Below are 19,650 nucleotides of genomic sequence, written 5' to 3'. Positions count from 1 at the left end.
GACTAGTTGTTTTAGCTGGTCATTGTTTTAGATGTGGGTTTGTGTCTTAGAAGCCTATAGATGGAGTTCACTGGACCTTGACTCAAGAGCAGGAAGTGTGACCAAACCAGACTAGCCTCTGCCCGGCTAGGAGCACAGTTCCATGCTTGGGAAGTTTTGGAGTTGGCTAGGCATGAGTTCTGCCCATCACGTACCTCCCCGTGTGTCACCGGGTAGACTACTGAGCCTCTCTGGGTCTCTGCTCGTCCCTAAAATGGGAATGTGATGGTGAGCCTTGGGCTAGGGTTGCTGTGAGGATCAAGTAATCTCATATGGCCCTGCCTATGGGCTCCACAGAAAGTGACCCTAAGGTGATGTTAATGTCACAGGAATCAGGTACCCTATTTGAATCTCAGCTCTGCCACTTGTGGGCTAGGTAAGGATTTTGGGCAAGTCACATGGCCTTTCCTGTCCCAATTTCCCATTCTGCCAAATGGGGTTCATAGGCATTGTGAAGATTAAATGTATAAAAATCTAGAGGATGGGGAGGAGGACAAGGGGAGGGAGCACATGACTGGAGAGAGGAAGGTGGGAAATGCAGTCAGTATATTCCATGTGCGTAGGAAAAATGGAACCATTTCAGGGTGTGGCCTGAACTGGGAGCGATGGGGGAGGATGATGGAAAAGGGTGACGTGGGTCAGGAGCCATTGTCCTCATAGCCTGATGTGTTGAATTGGAAACCCTTTGTATAACTATTTTAAACTTTTAAACAAATGTAGAGAGTTGGCCAAGTTCTGTAAACCCAGAACTCAGAGGCCAAAGCAGGAGGATTACTTGAGCTTAGGTGTTCAAGGCCAGCAGGGTAACATAGCAAGACCCCATCTCAATCAGACACACAAGCAGACAAAGTAGGTCACAGAGCCCAGGGCCTGGCACACTATAGGCCTGTGTATCCATGGAAACCAATAGTAGAAAATACTTTTCACCATGCCCAAAGACCCGGTCTGCATTTGTGAACATCTCAGAGAGGTCTTTGCCCTGGAGATGGGGGCAGGTGTGTGTATACAAGACAGACTTCTGTTTTTGTAAGCATATATATATATATAGATATGTATGTATATCTTGTCCTTCGAAGCTTTCTGCTTCGTATACTGAATACCTACATATCTCATCATGTACATGGTGTCATTTGCTATGCATTTTGAGAAGGAGCAAATCCGCTGGCGGTGGTTGCCATCTGGGTGGAAGAGCGCCTGCCCCCACGCCAGCATGGAGGACGTGGTGGGATACCGAGGCCTTGGACAACGTCTCTGGCCCCCGTGGTGGGCGGGGACTCACCTTGGCGCTTGGGAAGTCCCTACATGGAAGAAGGCCTGATGTCCCACGCCAAGGCCCAGTTGGCCCCACCGGAATTTCTAGATTCCTAAGGTGTTGGTGAAGGAGGCACCGTCCTCGCCCCTTGATTTTCCTGGGAGGGTTTAGTCTGTTTTGGTGGCTTGTTGTGGGGTTTCCATGGGGCTGGGGAGCCTGGTGATCGCACAGAACACCGTGCTCAGGGGGGAAGGAGGAGGAGGGAGGAGGGCCTGACCCGCACCGGGGACCATCCCCGGACTGGGGATGGAAATGGGACTGGATCCGGGAGCTGGGCTCAGTCTGCATGGGCTAGATGGGCAGGAGGAGCCCCATTTGGGACTCTGGCTGTCTCCAGAGCTGAGCACCAAGTCATTCTTGCTCTGAGGGCAGCTTTCTATTTTCTCTTTGTTCCAACTTCTGTTCCCTCAGCCTTCTAAGATGTCTAAGAACAAGTGTGAGCCTGGCTGCCAGGCTTTGAAAATATCCATCCATCCATCCATCCATCCATCCATCCATTCATCCATCCATCCATCCGTCCATTCATCCATCCATTATTTGCCCTGGTGTGGGGAGCAGTGGTAAACTTGGCAGTCCTCTCCTCAGGCTGCCCATCATCTGGAGGATCTGGTCGATAACAACCCAGTGAAAGACAACAGCAGGTTCAGGAAAATGGTGAGTGTTTGAGTCAAGACCCTGTTCGTGAACTCTGAGAACCCTTGCTCCAGAGAACATAATAAGCACACACGTGTGACCTGGGTCTGGCTCCCCTGAGATCCTAGATGATGTCAGACATTCCAGAATCACAGGGGAAACACGAATGACAGAGCCAGGCCAGAGACTCAGGGAATGAAGAATGAAGGGTGCTTCTGACTCTAGGAATTCAGGGAGGACTTCCTGGAGGAAGTGGCATCTATTCATCCAACAAACACACATCAAGCACCTTCTGAATAGCATCCCTTGGGGATATGCCATGAATAAGAATGGAAACAATCCTGCTGTCCTGGAACTTACAGTCTAATGAGTGATGACAAAGAACTAAGCCAAGAAGTTGGGCGCTGGTGGCTCAAGCCTGTAATCCTAGCTACTCAGGAGGCTGAGATCTGAGGATCCTGGTTTGAAGCCAGCTGGGGCAGAAAAGTCTGTGAGACTCTTATCTCCCATTAATCACCACAAAGTCAGAAGTGGAGACATGGCTTAAGTGGTAGAGTGCCAGCCTTGAGCAAAAATGCCAAGCAAGAGCATGAGGCCTTGAGTTCAAGCCGCAGTACCAACACACAAAAAAAAGAAAGTAAGAAAGAAAAAGAAATAAGCCAAGAGACTGTAGGTGGCGGGGAGGGTTTGCGGGAAGCTAAAGGTGAAGGACCAGACAGAGACTAAAGTTAACAGGAAGGCAGAGGCTTATGAGTGTCAGAGATGGAGGAGAAGTCACAGGAAGGTGCCTTTTGGTCCCAAGCAGGAAGTAGTGACTTTACCTTGAGCAAGATGAAAAGCAAGTTTTCTTTTCTTCCTTCTGTCTCTTTGCTGGATAACTGGAGATAAGAATCTCATGGTCTTTCTTGCCCTGGCTGGGTTTGAACTGCAATCCTTCTATCTCAGCCTCCAGAGTAGCTAGGATTACCAGCATGAGGCACCCGAGCGTGGCTTGGCTGCTATTTTTCTTTGAAATTTGCACAAATGGAAGCAATGTGGTATATGATAGCCCCTGCCTAGTGTCCATTTCTTTCCTTCTAAAAAGACTCGATCCATGTCGGGATAGGTTAGGTAATTTTTTTTTCTTTTAAATCAACATTGTACTCTTTATTTATTTATTTTTTTTGGGGTCCAGTCGTGGGGCCTGAACTCTGGGCCTGGGCGCTGTCCCTCAGCTCTTCAACTCAAAGCTAGCGCTCTACCACTTGAGCCACAGTGCCACTTCCGGCTTTTTTCTTTTTGCTTATGTGGTGCTGAGGAATCGAACTCAGGGCCTCAGGCACGCAAGGCAAGCGCTCTACCACCTTCCCAGCCCAACATTGTACTAGGACTCATTTTTGCACAAATTTTGCGTGGACAAGTACAAAAGGCGGAGACATGAGAGAACCAGGCATCGCAGTCCCTGCCTTCCATTGTCAGCTTGGTCATCCCTGTTCTGTGCTCTCCGTCCACAAGGGAGTCGTCAGTGCTGTCCAGGGTGGTCTGGTGTTCAGAAGTTGGAGGCTGTGTTCAGTGTGGCACATGTCTGGTATTTTACAGAGATAGGCTGAGATTCCATCATGGTCTAGGACAAACTGGCCATGAGAAAGTCATTCATTGCTGTCTGAATTTCATTGCTGGTGAAGAAAAAGCTCCAGGACCTCAAAACCAGAACTCATGGTCTGTGTGTCCACATTGCTCAACGGAATCTCACTCTCTGGAGCAGGTGTGGGTCTGGCTGCCATGGTTCCTTCTGTTTGGGTCTCCATGTAGGAGGAATCAGTGCTCACAGAGAAGCTGGAATGTTCCAGAAGGCTCCCTAGGGTCAGATGAGGACCATAGTCTAAGTCTAAGAAGAAGTTCAAGTCGGTTCCTGTCTATGTGTCAAACATCTCCAGGCCTAGGAAATTTGAACTGTATTTGTAACTGCTGTATAGATCCTTCCTGACTTAGGATTTTTTTTTCAACTTTACTTTGGTTGGAAGCTGATTTGTATTTAGTAGAAACCAGGAGGAGTGTGTGTGTGTGTGTGTGTGTGTGTGTGTGTGTGTGTGTGTGTGCCAATCCTGTGGGTTAAACTCTGCCTGGGTGCTGTATATGAGCTTTTCTTTCTTTTCTTTTTTCCCCTGAAGCCTACCCCTCTATCTCTACCACAGCTCTACTTCTGACATTTTGGTGGTTAATTGGAGATAAGAGTCTCATCCATTTTCCTGCCCAGGCTGGTTTCAAACCATGATCCTCCGATCTCAACCTTCTGAGTCACTAGGATGCCAGAACTGGGTGTGCTTTGAGATTGGGGTTTGACCTTGTCCCAGGCTATCTCAATGCAGTATGCTCTTTTTCTGGTGAAGGGAGTGGCAGCCGGGGCATCTCCCAATCAGCCTGTGATCCTGGGGAGAAACAGCCGACTTTCTATATTGATTTGGGTTGCCAGCAGGAATTGGATAGATTACAGTGGAATGCATCCTGTTCTGAATGATCACACCTCATCTGAAAGTAGGGATTAGGAGATGGCAGGATAGACACATGTTTAGCATTACAGTACAAGAACTTGCCACTTGGCTCCCTGGAGCTGTCACACTAATTTATTTTCCTACTGGCAACACTGATGATTCCTGCTTCATTGTACCTTTGCCAACAGTTGATCTTGTCAGCCTTTTCTTGTCAGCCTTTTTTTTTTTTAAATTGACAATGTTTTGGGTGTAAAATGCAACTTGTTTTAATTTGTGCTTCCGTGATGACTATTTGTTGGCTCTTGGGATTTCTTTTCTTGTGAATTGTCTGTCTGCATCCCTTGGCCAATGTTATACATGGCTGTCTTTTTATTTTCTGATTGATCTGTGAGAGTTGTTTATATATTGGAGTTACTAATCCATTGTCTCTTGTAAATGTTGTAAATATCTTCTCCCACACTGTTTACTGGAGCATTTTAAGGAGAGGAGAAACAGGACCTGATTTATGTTTTTAAGAGATGACTTGGGCTATGGTATGGTGAAGGGATCCAGGTGTTGGGTGTCAATAGATCAGGCGGAATGAATTTGGTAGGCTTTTTTTTCCCCCCATGGTCTAGGGAGGCACTAGGGGTGGAGGGAGAGAGAGAAAGAAGTGGAGGTGGAGGTGGAGCTGACAGAATTGCTGATGGATTGGGGAGGGTGAGAAGAAAAGATAGGAATCAGGATGACTGTAGGGCTTGTGTCTGAGTAACTGGGTGGAATGTGGCATCGTTGAAATGGAAAATGACTGGTAGAGAAACAGGTTTGGGCTGGGAGTGGAGGAATCCATATTTCTGTCTTCAACACAGTTAAGTTTGAGATAGCCCCTAGAAATCTAGGTGGGTGTGCCAACTGACAGTTGGATCTAAGAGTCTAGAGTTGAGGGGGGGGGCCCTCAACTAGAGCTAGAGCTATATTTTGAAGGCCACCAATATGTGGGTAGGATTGAAAGCCATTAAGTAGGACAAGGAAGTCATCATTTGCATGTTGAGCTTAGTGGTAAAGAATACATAAAGATTTGCCTAGAATGCAACTCTATTGGGTCAGGGTTCTGTTGTATTCACTGCCTTCTATGAAGCATAAAGACTTAGCACATAGGAATTAATATTTGCTGAAAGGGGACATGAGAGAGTACATAAATGGAAGAAGAAACTGAGAAGAATTGGCCCATGAAGTCAGAGGAGGAGCACAAGTTATTATGGAAGAGAAAGAGGGAGAAGAAGAGGGTGTAGGAAGATAAGAAGAGTCGATTGTGTGCAACCAAGTCAAAAAGCTGCACAAGAAGCGTGATCATTAGATTTGGCAGCGCAGAGGCCATTGTGATTTTAACAACAGCAGTTAAGTCTTAAAAGATGGGAGTCTGCCAGACCTAGGAAGGCAGGAGCCAGGGTGGGAAGCGGGTGAGGTGGTGGCATGGGAAAAACCCGGCAGACAAGACATTGGAACTGGCTTGGTAGAACCAAAGCTGATGGGCGGTCACAGAAGAGGCATGGGATGGTGGATGAGGTGGGGTCCAGGAAAGGGAGGGGAAGGGCCAACTGCCCAGACATTGTGAAGGGTTGAGAGCAGCCTGGTAGCTTTTGAGTATGATCCACTGAGCTAAGTAGAGAAGGCAAGTAAGTTGGTCCAAATGTTATTCAAGATTGATGTGTGTGTGTGTGTGTGTGTGTGTGTTGCGGGGGCACTGGTGGTTCACTCATCATTTTAGCTACTCAGGAGGCTAAGCTCTAGAGGATCGAGGTTTGAGGCTAGTCAGGGCAGAAAAGATCATGGAGATTCCATCTCCCAAAATAACCACAAAGAAGCAAGGATGAAGGCATCGACCAAGCAAGTGAAAGCCCCAGCTTCAAACTTAAATACAAAAGATAGATTGAAGGACATAATTCCAATCCAAACTGGTTTCAGGAAGATGAAAATTTTTTAATGATTTAAAATGTGATTTAATCTCTCTGTGATATAATTATCCACCTTCTCCTGGAAAGGGAATGAATATATTTTTTTCCACATGGAACCAAAAAGTCTAAGGACAGATCTTGATTCCAGGTGCCAGACTTGGACTCTGCTCCCTCTTGACACTCTTCTCTGAGTCAACTTTGTGGTCAGAAAGGCTGTTGTCTCAGAGGAACAAAATGGCAGCCTGCAGGTTTACAGCTCCATCCTTCTCCCTCAATAACCACAGAGAAGACCCCACCTACCTGCAGACTTTCAGTCAGTGGCTCAGTCATGTCATGCCTGAACCAATCACAGTAGCCAAAGAGGGTTCTCTTCTCTGATTGGCCAGTCCCAGAAAACCCAATCCTCCCTAAAACTAGGACAAAGCTCTTGCCTGAGGCAATTTTCCCAAAAGCAGGGGTGAGGATTGCCAGACAGACAAGTTGAGAGAATTCAAAGTTTCATATAAATTGTTTATAGATGTGTGTGTGTGTGTGTGTGTGTGTGTGTATGCCATTACTGGGCCGTGGACTCAGGGTCTAGGTACTCTCCCTTTGCTCTTTTGCTCAGGATGGTACTCTACCACTTGAGCCACAACTTTACTTCTGGCTTTTTTGCTGGTTAATTAGAGATAAGAGTCTCATGGGCTTTTCCAGGCTGGCTTCAAATCTTGATTCTCAGATCTCAGCATCCTCAGAAGCTAGGATTACAGGTATCAGGCCATTAGCATCTGACTGCTTATATATATATATATATATATATATATATATATATATGAGATTCTCCAATGCTGTCCAGTGGAAATAAAATGTGAGTTCACACATAAGCTTAAAATTTGTAATATACATGCTGTAAGCAAATGATTGATGATATTAATTTTAATTAACTTAAAACTGAGTTTCATTTATTTAATACTGTTAACCAAGTTAATTACTATGTTTCATTTAGTCCATTAGACCCAAAACATTATTATCACAACATATAACTAATATCAAAAATATTACACTATTTTTCATATTCAGTTTTATACTTTGAGCAAATTCACTCCCAGTGTTTCCTCTGTTCACATGTGAAAGTTGCCTCAAACATATTTAATGTTCCGAACATTAATTACCCAGTGTTCTGGGGACTGAGGCAGAGCTTGGTGAGCGGTGCTTACCTAGCATGCCTGAGGCCTGCATTGACCTCCAATACAGCAGAAACAAACCAAAAACTCTAGTGACTGGCTTGTATAACTGTAGATTTCGATTAATTAAAAATAAGTAAGGCTGAGATCTGAGGATCATAGTTTGAAGTCAGCCTGGGCAGGAAAATGTTTCTGAAACTCTGATCTTTAATTAATCACCAAAAATGCTGAAACTGGAGCTGTGGCTCAAGTGGTGGAGCTCCAGCCTTGAGTGGAAAAGCCAGGTCCTGAGAGCGTGAGGTCCTGGGTTGAAGCCCCAGTACTGGCAAAAAAATAAATAAATTATAGATAGGTAGGTAGGTAGGTAGGTAGATAGGTAGGTAGGTAGGTAGATAGATAGACAGACAGACAGACAGACAGACAGACAGACAGACAGACAGATAGATAGATAGATAGATAGATAGATAGATAGATAGATAGATAGATAGATATTCAAATCTCATTCCTCAATCTCCACTAGCCATATTCCAAGAGGCTTCTACTCTGGTAACCCAGTCTGACCCCACACATTGGATCCCAATGGTGGAGTGGTCACCCAGGGCCTCTGAGCTGAGCTGGAGCAGGCCCCGGGTCTCCTGGGTCCATCAGAGTTCCCAAGTCTACTCCACTGCCTGCCCGACTTCCACAAGAAGATGTCAGCTCTCCAAAGCAGCAGTTCTGGGAGCAGAGCCCAAATGTGTCTCCTCTCACCTTGCTTCTAATGTGGTAAGAGTCTCAGCCTTGCTAACGCTCAGAGTGATCCCCGGACTGGAAACTACTTGGTACTTACTTTATTTGTATTTTTTAGTGCTTATACTAGGGCTTGAACTCAGGGCCTCCTGCTCTTGGCTTTTGCTCAAGGCTGGCACTTTACAACTTGAGCCAACCCATTTTTTGGCTTTTTGCTGGTTTACTAGAGATAAGAGTCTCTTGGCTGTGTCTGCTAGGATTGGCTTTGAACCAGGACCTTCAGATCTCAGTCTCTTGAATGGCTATGATTACAGGTATAAGCTAAGGGTGCCTGGCTGATATTCCTTTATTTTATGTTAATCTTATCTGTGACCTATTTCTACCCACAGACAATACATATTTATGTAAAGAGTGCTTAAGCTGCTGCGTGGATTTATTGACATGCTGTGTTCCCAGCATGTCACTCAGCTTTTGGGACAGGTTGGTGAAGGCAGCTCAGATCCTGTCTCCAAGGAGCTCACCTGTAACCCAGGTGCATAAACACATCAGCCAGGGTGTGTATACACAGGGTGGTGCGGGACCCAGCACTGAGACAAATGGAAAACTGTATGGTTCGGTGGATCTGATGCCTGATGGTTGGAAGCCATGGCCACACACCCTCCTCAGCTGGTCCAGTGGCTCACTGGATGGACAAGGACCTTGGGAAAATCTGTGGGCAGCCTACATCTGGCTCTGCTGGGTGTGAGGTTATGGCTTATGAGTGTGGGGGTGTTTGAGTAAGAACAGCCTAAAGGCTAGGAGGGGTTGATTTTACTGTTGATGTTTGGATATGAGAGGGGCTATTGTTGGAAGTCTCCTGTGGGGTGGGGAGTTGCCTTGAATTCAGTCTCTGTCCCTCTCTGCTGCTGTCTGTCTCCCTTCTCCCATTCCCCACCATCACACACACACACACACACACACACACACACACACACACACACACACACACACACACACACACACACACACACACACACACACGGACTAACATAATTAAAGTTTCAGAGCACAGTCAAGAGTAGAAGTATGCTGGGCACCAGTGGCTCACACTTGTAATCCTAGCTACTCAGGAGAGTGAAATCTAAGGATCATGGTTCAAAGCCAGCCCAGGCAGGAAAGTCCACGAAACTCTTATCTCCAATAAACTGCCAGAAAACCGGAAGTGGCACTGTGGCTCAAGTGGTAGAGCGCTTGCCTTGAGCTGAAGAGCTGAGGGACAGCGCCCAGGCTTCAAGTTCAAGCCCCATGACTGACAAAAAAAAAAAATGAGTGGAAGTGTAAGTCTTGTTCACAAGGTAAGGATTTCAAATGATGACCACAGGGTCCAGCCAGCCAGCGACAGTGCTATGTGGCTACCTCAGTCACTGGCCCAAGAAACGAGCCCAACACAGACAGACACATGAGGTCCCCACTCTGTGAGACCCGGCCCAAGTCTTCTCTACCTCCTGCTGTACAGAGTCCTGAAGCTGCTAAGGAATGCCAAATGCTTTCTAGATTTCTCTCCAGTTATCTATGGATATTTGGAAGTGGGAGTGGCTGCCAGGACCCCTTTGCCTATCCTGCCCCCGCCCTCCGGCCTCCAACACACACGTGTGAGTCCAAAGCCCAGGCTGACACGCTTGCTGCTTACTCTGCACTAAGGAATCCACCACCTGGTTTGTAGCATTCTTCCTGGATTTTCCTGCCATTCTTTTCTTTGCAAGTTTTAGGTGGTAGAGAGATGAACATTTAGCTGGCTGCCAGTGGCTCACATCTTCAATCCTAGCTAGTTAGGAGGCTGAGATCTGAGGATTATGGGTTCAAATCCAGCCTGAGCAGAAATATCTTTAAGACTCTTATATGTAGTTAATGGACAAAAAGCTGGAAGAGGAGCTGTGGATTAAGTTGTAGACTTGAGCAAAAAAGCTAAGGGACAACACCAAGGCCCTGAGTTCACACCCCAGTACAGGCACAAGTGCACACACACACACACACACACACACACACACACACAAACACACACGCACTTAAGAATTGTCTGTGTAAAGCATATATGTGAGATATAAATAATAATAGTAATACTTCCAGGTACCCACATCTGCCTTAAGAGAGCTGACATAACAAATTCCCAAACTCCCCCTGCCTCCACCCTCCAGCTTGTCTCCCATCTAGAGGCAGAAGCTACCCTGAATTTTGCATTCATTATTCCATTGCCCTGTAAAAAGTTTTTTGTTTTGTTTTGTTTTTGGGTCTGGACGTGGGGCCTGCACTCTGGGCCTGGGCGCTGTCCCTCAGCTCTTCAGCTCAAGGCTAGCGCTCTACCATTGAGCCACAGCGCCACTTCCGGCTTCTTTCTTTTTGGTTATGTGGTGCTGAGGAATCAAACCCAGGGCCTCATGCATGCAAGGCAAGCGCTCTACCACTGAGCCACCTTCCCAGCCCTGTAAAAAGTTTTTAAAAAAAAGTTTTCTTGAGCTAGATGCCAGTGGCCCACACCTGTAATCCTAGCTACTCAGTAGGCTGAGATCCAGAGTATCGTGGTTGGAAGCCAGCCCAGGCATTAGAGTCCATAAGACTCCATCTCCAACTAAACAAAAAGCAAGGCTGGAGACATGACTCAAGTGGTAAAGCACTAGCCATTAGCAAGCTGAGCTAGGCCCCGAGTTCAAGTACCAGACTTCTCTTAACACTCTCCCCTCCCCTGCCTGCCAAAGTTTTTTCTTACAGATACATGCAGTCCTAGACAATCTATTACCTAGATGGCATGCTCTTTTTTTTTTTTGCTGGTCGTGGGGCTTGAACTCTGGGCCTGAGAGCTGTCCCTCAGCTCTTCAGCTCAAGGTGAGTGCTCTACCATTTGAGCCACAATGCCACTTCTGGTTTTCTGAGGGTTTATTGGAGAAAAGAGTCTCATGGACTTTTCCTGCCCAGGCTGGCTTTGAACTGTGATCCTCAGATCTCAGCCTCCTAAGTACCTAGGATTACAGGTGTGAGCCACCGGCACCCGGTGATGGCATGCTCTTGAGCTTCAAAGAAATACAATGAGACCCTAGGTACTTCATACAGTGTGTGTGTGTGTTTTTCTCACATTATGTTCATGTGATGCCCTGTATCACTGAACGTAGCCTTCCTGATAAGGACTGCCTTCATTTTCATGCCTGTGGTGTGCTGAGTTGTATTTAAAAACCACGGACCATGACATCTGTTGGTGGAAGGGTCTCTCGGTGACGCATGCAGGGGTAGAAACGCTGGGTGGTAAGGTCCGTTTGTCTGAACTTGACTAGACAAAGCCACATTGCTTTCCAAAATGCTTGTGTGCATCTGCCCTCTTCCAGGAAGTGCATGAGAGCCCGCATTGTTCCACAGCTCGAACACCACTTGGTGTTGTCAGACTCAAACTCTTTGCCAATCTGGTGGGTGTATATTGGCATATCCTACAGGCTCTGTGTTTGCATTTCCCTGATTCCTAATGAGGCTGGCATCTTTTCATGTTTACTGACAATACTTTGTTTCCTGGTCTGTGCGAGGTTTGATTGGTTTTAAGTATTTTTTTGTCTGTTATTTCTTTGACTCTTCAGGAGCAATTAATGTCTTTTGGTTCTAAGTCACATGCATTATCTGCTTGTTTTCCCAAATGATAGCTTGTCTTTTCATTTTCTAGATGGCACATTTTTGGAAGCAGAAGTTCTTATTTATTTATTTTTGGTACTGGGGCTTGAACTCAAGGCCTGGATGCTGTTCCATAACTTTTTCTCTCAAGGCCAACACTCTACCACTTGAGTCACAGCTCCACTTCTGGCTTTTTGGTGGTTAAATGGAGATGAGTCTCATGGACTTTCCTGCCCAGGATGGCTTTGAACCTCCATCCTCACATCTTAGCCTTCTGAGTAGCTAGGGTTACAGTCGTGAGCCACTGGTGCCTGACTAGAAGTTCTTACCTTTAACATGATAGAGTTTATTGATATTTTTCCTTTATGGTTTGTACTTTTTGTGTCTTTTTAAAGAAGGCTCTCCATTTCCTGAGGTCACCAAAATAGCCTCCTGTATTTTCTTCTGAAAGTTTTGTGTTGTACACTGAGGTCTTTAATCCACTTGGGACTGATTTGGTATAAAGATCTGATTTCATTTTTCCATAGGGATAAGCAACCACCCTGGCTGTTTATTGAATAGTCTGTCTTCCACATTTTTGCAAAACCAGGTCTTCCACAGATCATATTTCCTTGGAGCAAGCTGAAGCCTGCTCCTGGACTCTCTAACCTACCTGCCCATGTGTTCATCTCTGAGCCAGTATCTCACTATCCCAAACACAAATGCTCTAAAACAAATCCTCTTTTTTTTGTCAGTAGTGGAGCCTGAACTCTGAGCCTGGGCACTGTCCCTCAGCTCTCCAGCTCAAGGCTAGCGCTCTACCACTTGAGCCACAGTGCCACTTCTAGCTTTTTCTGCTTATGTGGTGCTGAGGAATTGAACCCGGGGCCCTCGTGCATGTGAGGAAAGCACTCTACCACTGAGCCACCTTCCCAGTCCCCTCGGGCTGGCTTTGAACTTTGATCCTCAGCTCTCAGCCCCCTGAGTAGGATAACAGGCATGAGCCACTAGCACCCTGTATATATTATTTATTATATTATTTTGTATCTGTACTAGGACTTGAACTTAGGACCTCACAATCTTGTTTAGCCTTTTCAACCAAAGATAGCATTCTACTACCAGCTTCCTGAGTAGCTAGAATTACAGACATTAGCCATTTCCTCTGGCTTGACATTCTTTTTTGGGAATGTTCTTGCTCTTTTGGGCCCTTTGCTTTTATAAATTATAAATAATTTCTTTATAAATTACAGAAAGAATGTCTTAGTCCATGAATTTTTTTCTTAAAATATTATTCAGAATGGAACTGAAGAATGGATTTATTTGTGCAGACTTATAGTCTTTAGTTAACAATTATTAGTATTTACCTCTGTGACTGCCTCTTCCCCCTTTCCATTATTCTGTTTGAGTCTAAGAACTTACTTTTGGGATCATTTTCCTTCATAAGTTCCTCTGGTGAAGATTTGTAGTCAGCACACTAATTATTGGCTTGTTTGAAATGCCCATCTTTGGTCTTAAAACATAGTTTTGCAGGCTCTATACATCTCGATTGTTTTCCCCAGCCACATTCCCACCCTGCTGTGAAAATGATGTTCCATTGTCTTTTAGCTACAGTTGTTATCATTGAAAAGTGGGCTGCCCATTAGTCCTTGTTTCTTTGTTGCTAATCTGCTGCTGTTATGGTTGTTCTTTGGCATGCACTCCTGAAGGATATATGAACTGTGGGTGTAAGATTTCATCTTACTGAAGAGAAGGTTGGGTTGGAAGGGATGTGGAGCTTGATAAAAAGGGGTGACATTGGTCAAGATGCATTGTATACATAAATTGATTGGTTGAAGGGTAACTCCTTTGTACCACTACTTTAAAGATTGATCTGATAGTTCAATTGTATTTGCAAGGACAGGGCTCTGCCAATTGAGCCATGCCTCCACCTCTGCTTTGTTTTTTGGTTGGTCATGGGGCTTGGACTCAGTGCCTGGGTTCTGTCTATGAGGGTTTTTTTGCTCAAGGCTAGCCCTCTACCACTTTGAGCCACAGCACCACTTTTGGTTTTCTGGTGGTTAATCAGAGATAAGAATCTCACAGACTTTCCTACCTGGGCTAGCTTCAAATCCTGATCCTCAAATCTTAGCCTCTTGAATAGCTAGGATTATAGGTGTGAGCCACCAGTGCCTGGCCACTGCTGCTTTTTGCTGGTTATTTGGAGGTGAAGTTTAGCAAACTTTTCTGCCTGAGATGTCCTAAAACCATGAATCTCTGGAATCTCAGTCTTCTGAGTAGCTAGTATTACAGTCACAAGCCACCAGTGTCTGGATAGTTAGCTATTGTCTCTTTAGTTATTGCTTCTTTCTTATTGTATTGACTTCCTGTGGCTACTGTACTAAATTTCCACAAGCCTAGTGGCTTAAAAATAACTAAAATCTATTCTTTCATCACTCTGGAAGCTGTAACTCCTACATTGGTAACCTTGGGTGAAAAGACAAGATGTCAGTAGGGCTGATCTTCCTCTGGAAGGTCAGGGGAGAAGCCATTCCTTGGTGTTTCCAGATGGAGGTTACCAGCTTTCCCTGGCTTGTGGCAGCACCATAACAGCCTCCAAGAGAAGCATTTTCAAATCCCGCTCTGCTTCATCTTCATATAAAGTTTCTGTGCCATCAAACCCCCTCTGCGTCTTATCATTTATAGTACCAGGTATTGAACTTGGGGCCTGATGCTTGTTAGGCAGGTACTATACCACTTGACTCATACCTCCAGTCCTTTTGTTTTTAATTTGTTTTTCACATAGTGCTTACCAATGACTTTGCCCAGCTGGCCTTGAGCTATGATCCCCTTTCTCTAGTCTCTGAAGTAGCTGGGATTACAGGTATGTGTCACCACGCCCTGCCTTCTGCTTCTCTTCTTATAATATGGAGTGCATATAATTGCATTTGGGTCCACCCAGATAATCCAGACTAATTCTTCTTACCCTATGATCACCATGACTTCATCAACTGTTTGAAAACCTCCCCCTTGCCTTATAAGGTCACATTCGCAGGTTTCAGGAGTGCCGGGAAATCTTTGGGGAGGGGCATATTTGAGTCCTCCACCACCACATCTGCCATCACTACAGAAAAAAAAATGCACATCTGCCTTGTGACATTTGACTGAGAAATGCTTGGAGGAATGGTGGAGGAAGATGTGGGGCTGGGAAAAGCCATGTTGAGGTTAGGTTGAAATTTGTATAACGTATAATGCTGTGCTTGGTCCAGCTGGCAGGGTCAGCTGACAGAGCTGTGTCCTACCTAGCAGAAGAGGTCAGACACCCAGGAAGGGCCCACCCCAGGCAGGAGCAGAGTCCACTCAGTGACTGGGAAGTGGTAGAATACAGGAACACTTAAGATGGGGAATAAGGAGATGGACAGAAGGAAGGTTATTAGCCAAGGAGGAGGAAGAGAAGGACATAGGGGAGAGGAGGAAGGAGAGGAGGAGAAGCAGCAGGGGGTAGAGAAGGAGGAGAAGAGGCTCTGGGTTGAGCTAGAGGCAAGGTGTGATATGGTTCTTTCAGGAACAGGGAATGAATGGTTTGGGAACCATCTCACAGGGGAGGTTTTGAGCTGGAGCTCATGAGAAATGACCAGGGTGCAGCATTCTGAAACACAGACTTGACCCGACAATCCCCAGCTCCAGGGTCCTTTGCGCGGCAAGCCAAGTCCTCAGGCTCTGGCGCTCCTGCATCCCAGTTCTGCCCTTTCCATCCTGGCAACTCAGGCTGCTTGCAGCTGCCTGCCTCCTGCCCTGGCTCTCGCTGGTCTTACATTATGAGCCCCTCCACGGTCCTGACTCAGTGTTCGCTCCATGTCTGCCTCCTGCCCATCCCTCCAGCCCCCCTATAGACTTTTCTACCATAGCTCCTAGAAAACGTCACTGACCCACAGTCGGTGAAGAGTCTGCCTCCTCCAGCAGGCTGAGGTCCCATTGGTCAGCGCATGGACTGTGTCCTGTCCTCTCCACGGGCCCAGCATCCTGCAGTAAGCAGGGACAGAGACAGCGTCCCTGGAGAAGCTTGGTAATGACTTCTAGAGAATGGGGCCAGGCCAGTGGGTATCATGCAAAAGGCCGATGGTGGAGTCAGTGGCCTGTGGAGAAGAGACAGGAATGGCAGCCAAGTAGCTGCACCAAAGCCCGAGGTCAAAAGAAAAGTAGGCCACAATCCTTGTGAGGCGCTGAGGAGTTAGCTGAGAGAGCTAACAGGGCCAGGAGGAAGATGGTGGTGGCCTGGTGTCTGTGGAGTCCCAGCTGCAGCAGCATGGCCCTGTGCTGTGACTGGGGCCTTCGTGTGAGGGAGGGTACAGGCTTACAGGTGAGGGGTACACAAGGCTGACAGTGCTTTGCTTCTAAAAGCAAAAGAAAGGAAGACACCCCCAGTTTCTTAGTTCCCAAGCAGGGGAGTGTGGTGGTGCATACCTGTAATCCCAGCAGGTTAAGGCCAGAGAATCTCAAGCCCAAGGACAGCCTGGGATACATGCTGAGACCCTGACTCAACAAAACAAAAACAAAATGATTTTGCAGCGTTGTGTGTTTGGTCCCCCAACATACTCTCAGGGGAGGTAGTGTCAATGGCTGAGCAGAGAACTGGGTTTCCCAGGCCCCCCCGGGCTCTAGGGACAAGCTCTCAGCCTTTCTACGCTTCAGCCTCTTCATGTGACAAAGGGAAGTAGCCAAGGAGTGTGGGATCCAATTAAAAAATGGGCATTGGTGGCTTCACGCCTATAATCTAGCTATTCACAAGGCTGAGATCTGAGGATCACAGTTGGAGATAGGTCTGATCTCACTTTCTGCCCAGGCAGGCCTGTGCGCCTCCTCCTTATGTTTCCCCATGTTGCTGAGGCAGACAGGTGTGCCACACTGTGCCAGCCATTGGCTGAGACAGAGTCCTATGGACTTCTTTGTGCCCAGGCTGGCCTCAAACCTTGATCTGCTCATTTCTACCTTCCAAGTAGCTAGGATTACAGGCTTACCGTGTCCAGCATTTTCCTGTGTTGGCCACTATACGGTTTCACTTTAACATACGTTTTCACTCTGTCTCTGTACCAGTCAGTAGCCTAGTGTTATTCTGCTGAACTGCCTAAGCCCGGTGGCCTGCTGGTTGTGCTGACCCTTCTTGGGCCCCTGCCTGCTGCTGGACACTGTGGTTCCTACGCTGTTTTGAGCTGAGCTGTCAGGTGCAGGCAGGTGTAATTTAGCAAAGCATCAGAAGCCTCTGCAGTTATGAAATGGCCACTGGGGAAGTCGCCCAGCTGACATGGTGACTTCTGCATGGTGAGGATGTCCCAAGTTGTGCTAAGGACAATTAGGGAGACAGCTCTGTCTTTGGCCTGGAGACAGGCTCAGAACATTGTTCCTTTGGGAAGAGGGCTTTGACTCACCTCTGCTTGCACACACCTCCCGGGAGGTGTCCTGGTGCTAGGACCTTTCAGCCGAATAGGGCCATGAGACCAAGAGTGCCTGGCATGCTTTCCTCTGAGAGCTGACCTGTGATGACAGAGCACTTACAGACAAGAAGTCTGAGTGAGCCCAGCGCTAGCAACTCATGCCTGTAGTCCTAGCTACTCAAGAGGCTAAGATCTGAGGACCTCAGTTCAAAAAACTAGCCCAGCATCTAATCAGATCAAATCATATTTATCTAAATGAATTCCAGGAAATGGAAACGAGAGGGTTTTTCTTCCCTCTTTGTTGCTTTTTTTTTTTTTGGTCAGTTGTGGGGCCTGAACTCTGGGCCTGGGCGCTGTCCCTCAGCTCTTCAGCTCAAGGCTAGCGCTCTACCACTTGAGCCACAGCGCCACTTCCAGCTTTTTCTGCTTATGTGGTACTAAGGAATCAAACCCAAGGCCTCATGCATGCAAGGCAAGTGCTCTACCACTGAGCCACCTTCCCAGCCCTGTTTTCTTTTCTGTCTTTTTTTTTTCTTTTTCAGTTGGTCATGGAGCCTGAACTCTGGGCCTGGGCACTATCCCTCAGCTCTTCATCAGCACTCTACCACTTGAACCACAGCGCCACTTCCAGCTTTTTCTGCTTTTGTGGTACTGAGGAATTGAACCCAGCGCCTCATGCATGCAAGGCAAGCTCTCGACCACTTAACCACCTTCCCAGCCCCTTCTTTTTGTCTTATTTGGTCATTTATCTGTCTTTGGGGGGGGCAAGGAGGGCACAGAAATGGAGAGGGGGCAAAGAGTGAACAAATACAGCAGTGGCACTCACTAGATGCTACATAGAAAATGAACTGTATGACTTGTGGGAGAGGATGGGAGGTAAAAACTGGGAGAGAGCAAGGGAAGGGATGACAATGTCCAAAAAGAAAAACATTTTTTTAACCTGGCTTACGTAACTGTAACCCCTCTGAACATCACCTTTATAATAACAATAAAAAAATTAGTCAGGTGCTGGTGGCTCACGCCTGCAATCCTAGCTACTCAGGAGGCTGAGATCTGAGGACCATGGTTCAAAGCAAGCTGGGTCAGGAAAGTTCGTGAAACTCTTTATCTCCAATTAACCACCAGAAAATTGGAAGTGGCATTGTGGCTCAATGATAGAGTGCTAGCCTGGAGCTGAAGAGCTCAGGGACAGTGTCCAGGTCCAGAGTTCAGGCCCCACGACCCACCCCTCCAAAAAAAACAAAATCTCGGCAGGATGAAGCAAACTTGTCTAGTAGTGCCAAGCCAGCTTTCAAGGAGGGACAGGACCTGTCCCCACCCCTGGCACCTGTGGTTTCTGGAATCCCCAGGGTCCAGCTGACACCAACCCCCTCCTCCTGGTCCCCGACGATGCCATGGACTCCTCTGCTCTGAGGCTGTGTGGCCCTCGTGCTGTCTGCAGGATGGGCATCAGGAGTTTGGACCCATGATTTCCATGCCCTGCAATAGAGGAGAGAACTGCTTCTTGGTCACCTGGCTTCTCTGCTCCCAGCCTCAGTTTCTCCATCTGTAAGCTGGGCATAGGGGTACTTTCCTCCAGCAGGTGAGGTGTCGTCCTGAGGTGTGAGCAGAGCACGGAGACCCCACCCACAGCCCTGCTGTTCGGGTTCACGAGGACCCGGGTGAGGCAGACGGAGCCCTAGCAAGCGCAGCCCAGCGCCCAGCTGGACTGCGCGTGCGGGCCAGGACCCAGGATGCGCGGCCATCCCGCCCTTCATCACACTGTGGCTCCGGGAGAGGGCTGCAGGCTTGGGCACCTCCAAGGGCTACCCTGCCCCCTCTGCCAGGCCCTTCCCTAAGAATGCCACATGCAGCCTCTCCCTGGCTCTCAGGAAAACCTAAGAGAGGGGGTGGTGGTGGCATTCCTATGTGACTGGTGGGGAAACTGAGGGTTCAAGAGGCCCAGGATCAAACCCCCAGTGAAATGCCATTTCACCAAGCATTGGGTTTCTAGTGAATTGGGACATGTGGAAGAGAGAGGCCCTGCACCCTCGGGACCGGACTGCTGGCCATGCCAGACAGGGTTTTTGGAAGAGGACTAGTGGTCATGGTCAACGAGTTTTCCTTCCCAAGGGAGCTGCGGGTCAGGTGGAGGCCTCCTTCCTTCCCTTCAGAAGACAGGGGGTTTGGCAGTCACAGGGGAGCCTGGGAGGGGGTGGGGGAGCCCCCCTCCTGATTTGGGGCACTTAGAAAGAGGTGCAGCCTCTTGTTCACCAGAAGGTCTGGAACACAGAGGACTCACAATGCTAGCGTGGGCTAGGATGTGGGGTGACTGGAATTTACACCCACTATCGCTTGGGGTGGGAAACCGAAATG

Source organism: Dipodomys spectabilis, unplaced genomic scaffold (genome assembly GCF_019054845.1).
Source record: "Dipodomys spectabilis isolate Male_0828 unplaced genomic scaffold, ASM1905484v1 ptg000118l, whole genome shotgun sequence".
In the NCBI taxonomy this organism is placed as follows: Eukaryota; Metazoa; Chordata; class Mammalia; order Rodentia; family Heteromyidae; genus Dipodomys; species Dipodomys spectabilis.
The sequence above is the reverse complement of the archived record's forward strand: the minus strand, read 5'-3'. Positions refer to the sequence as shown.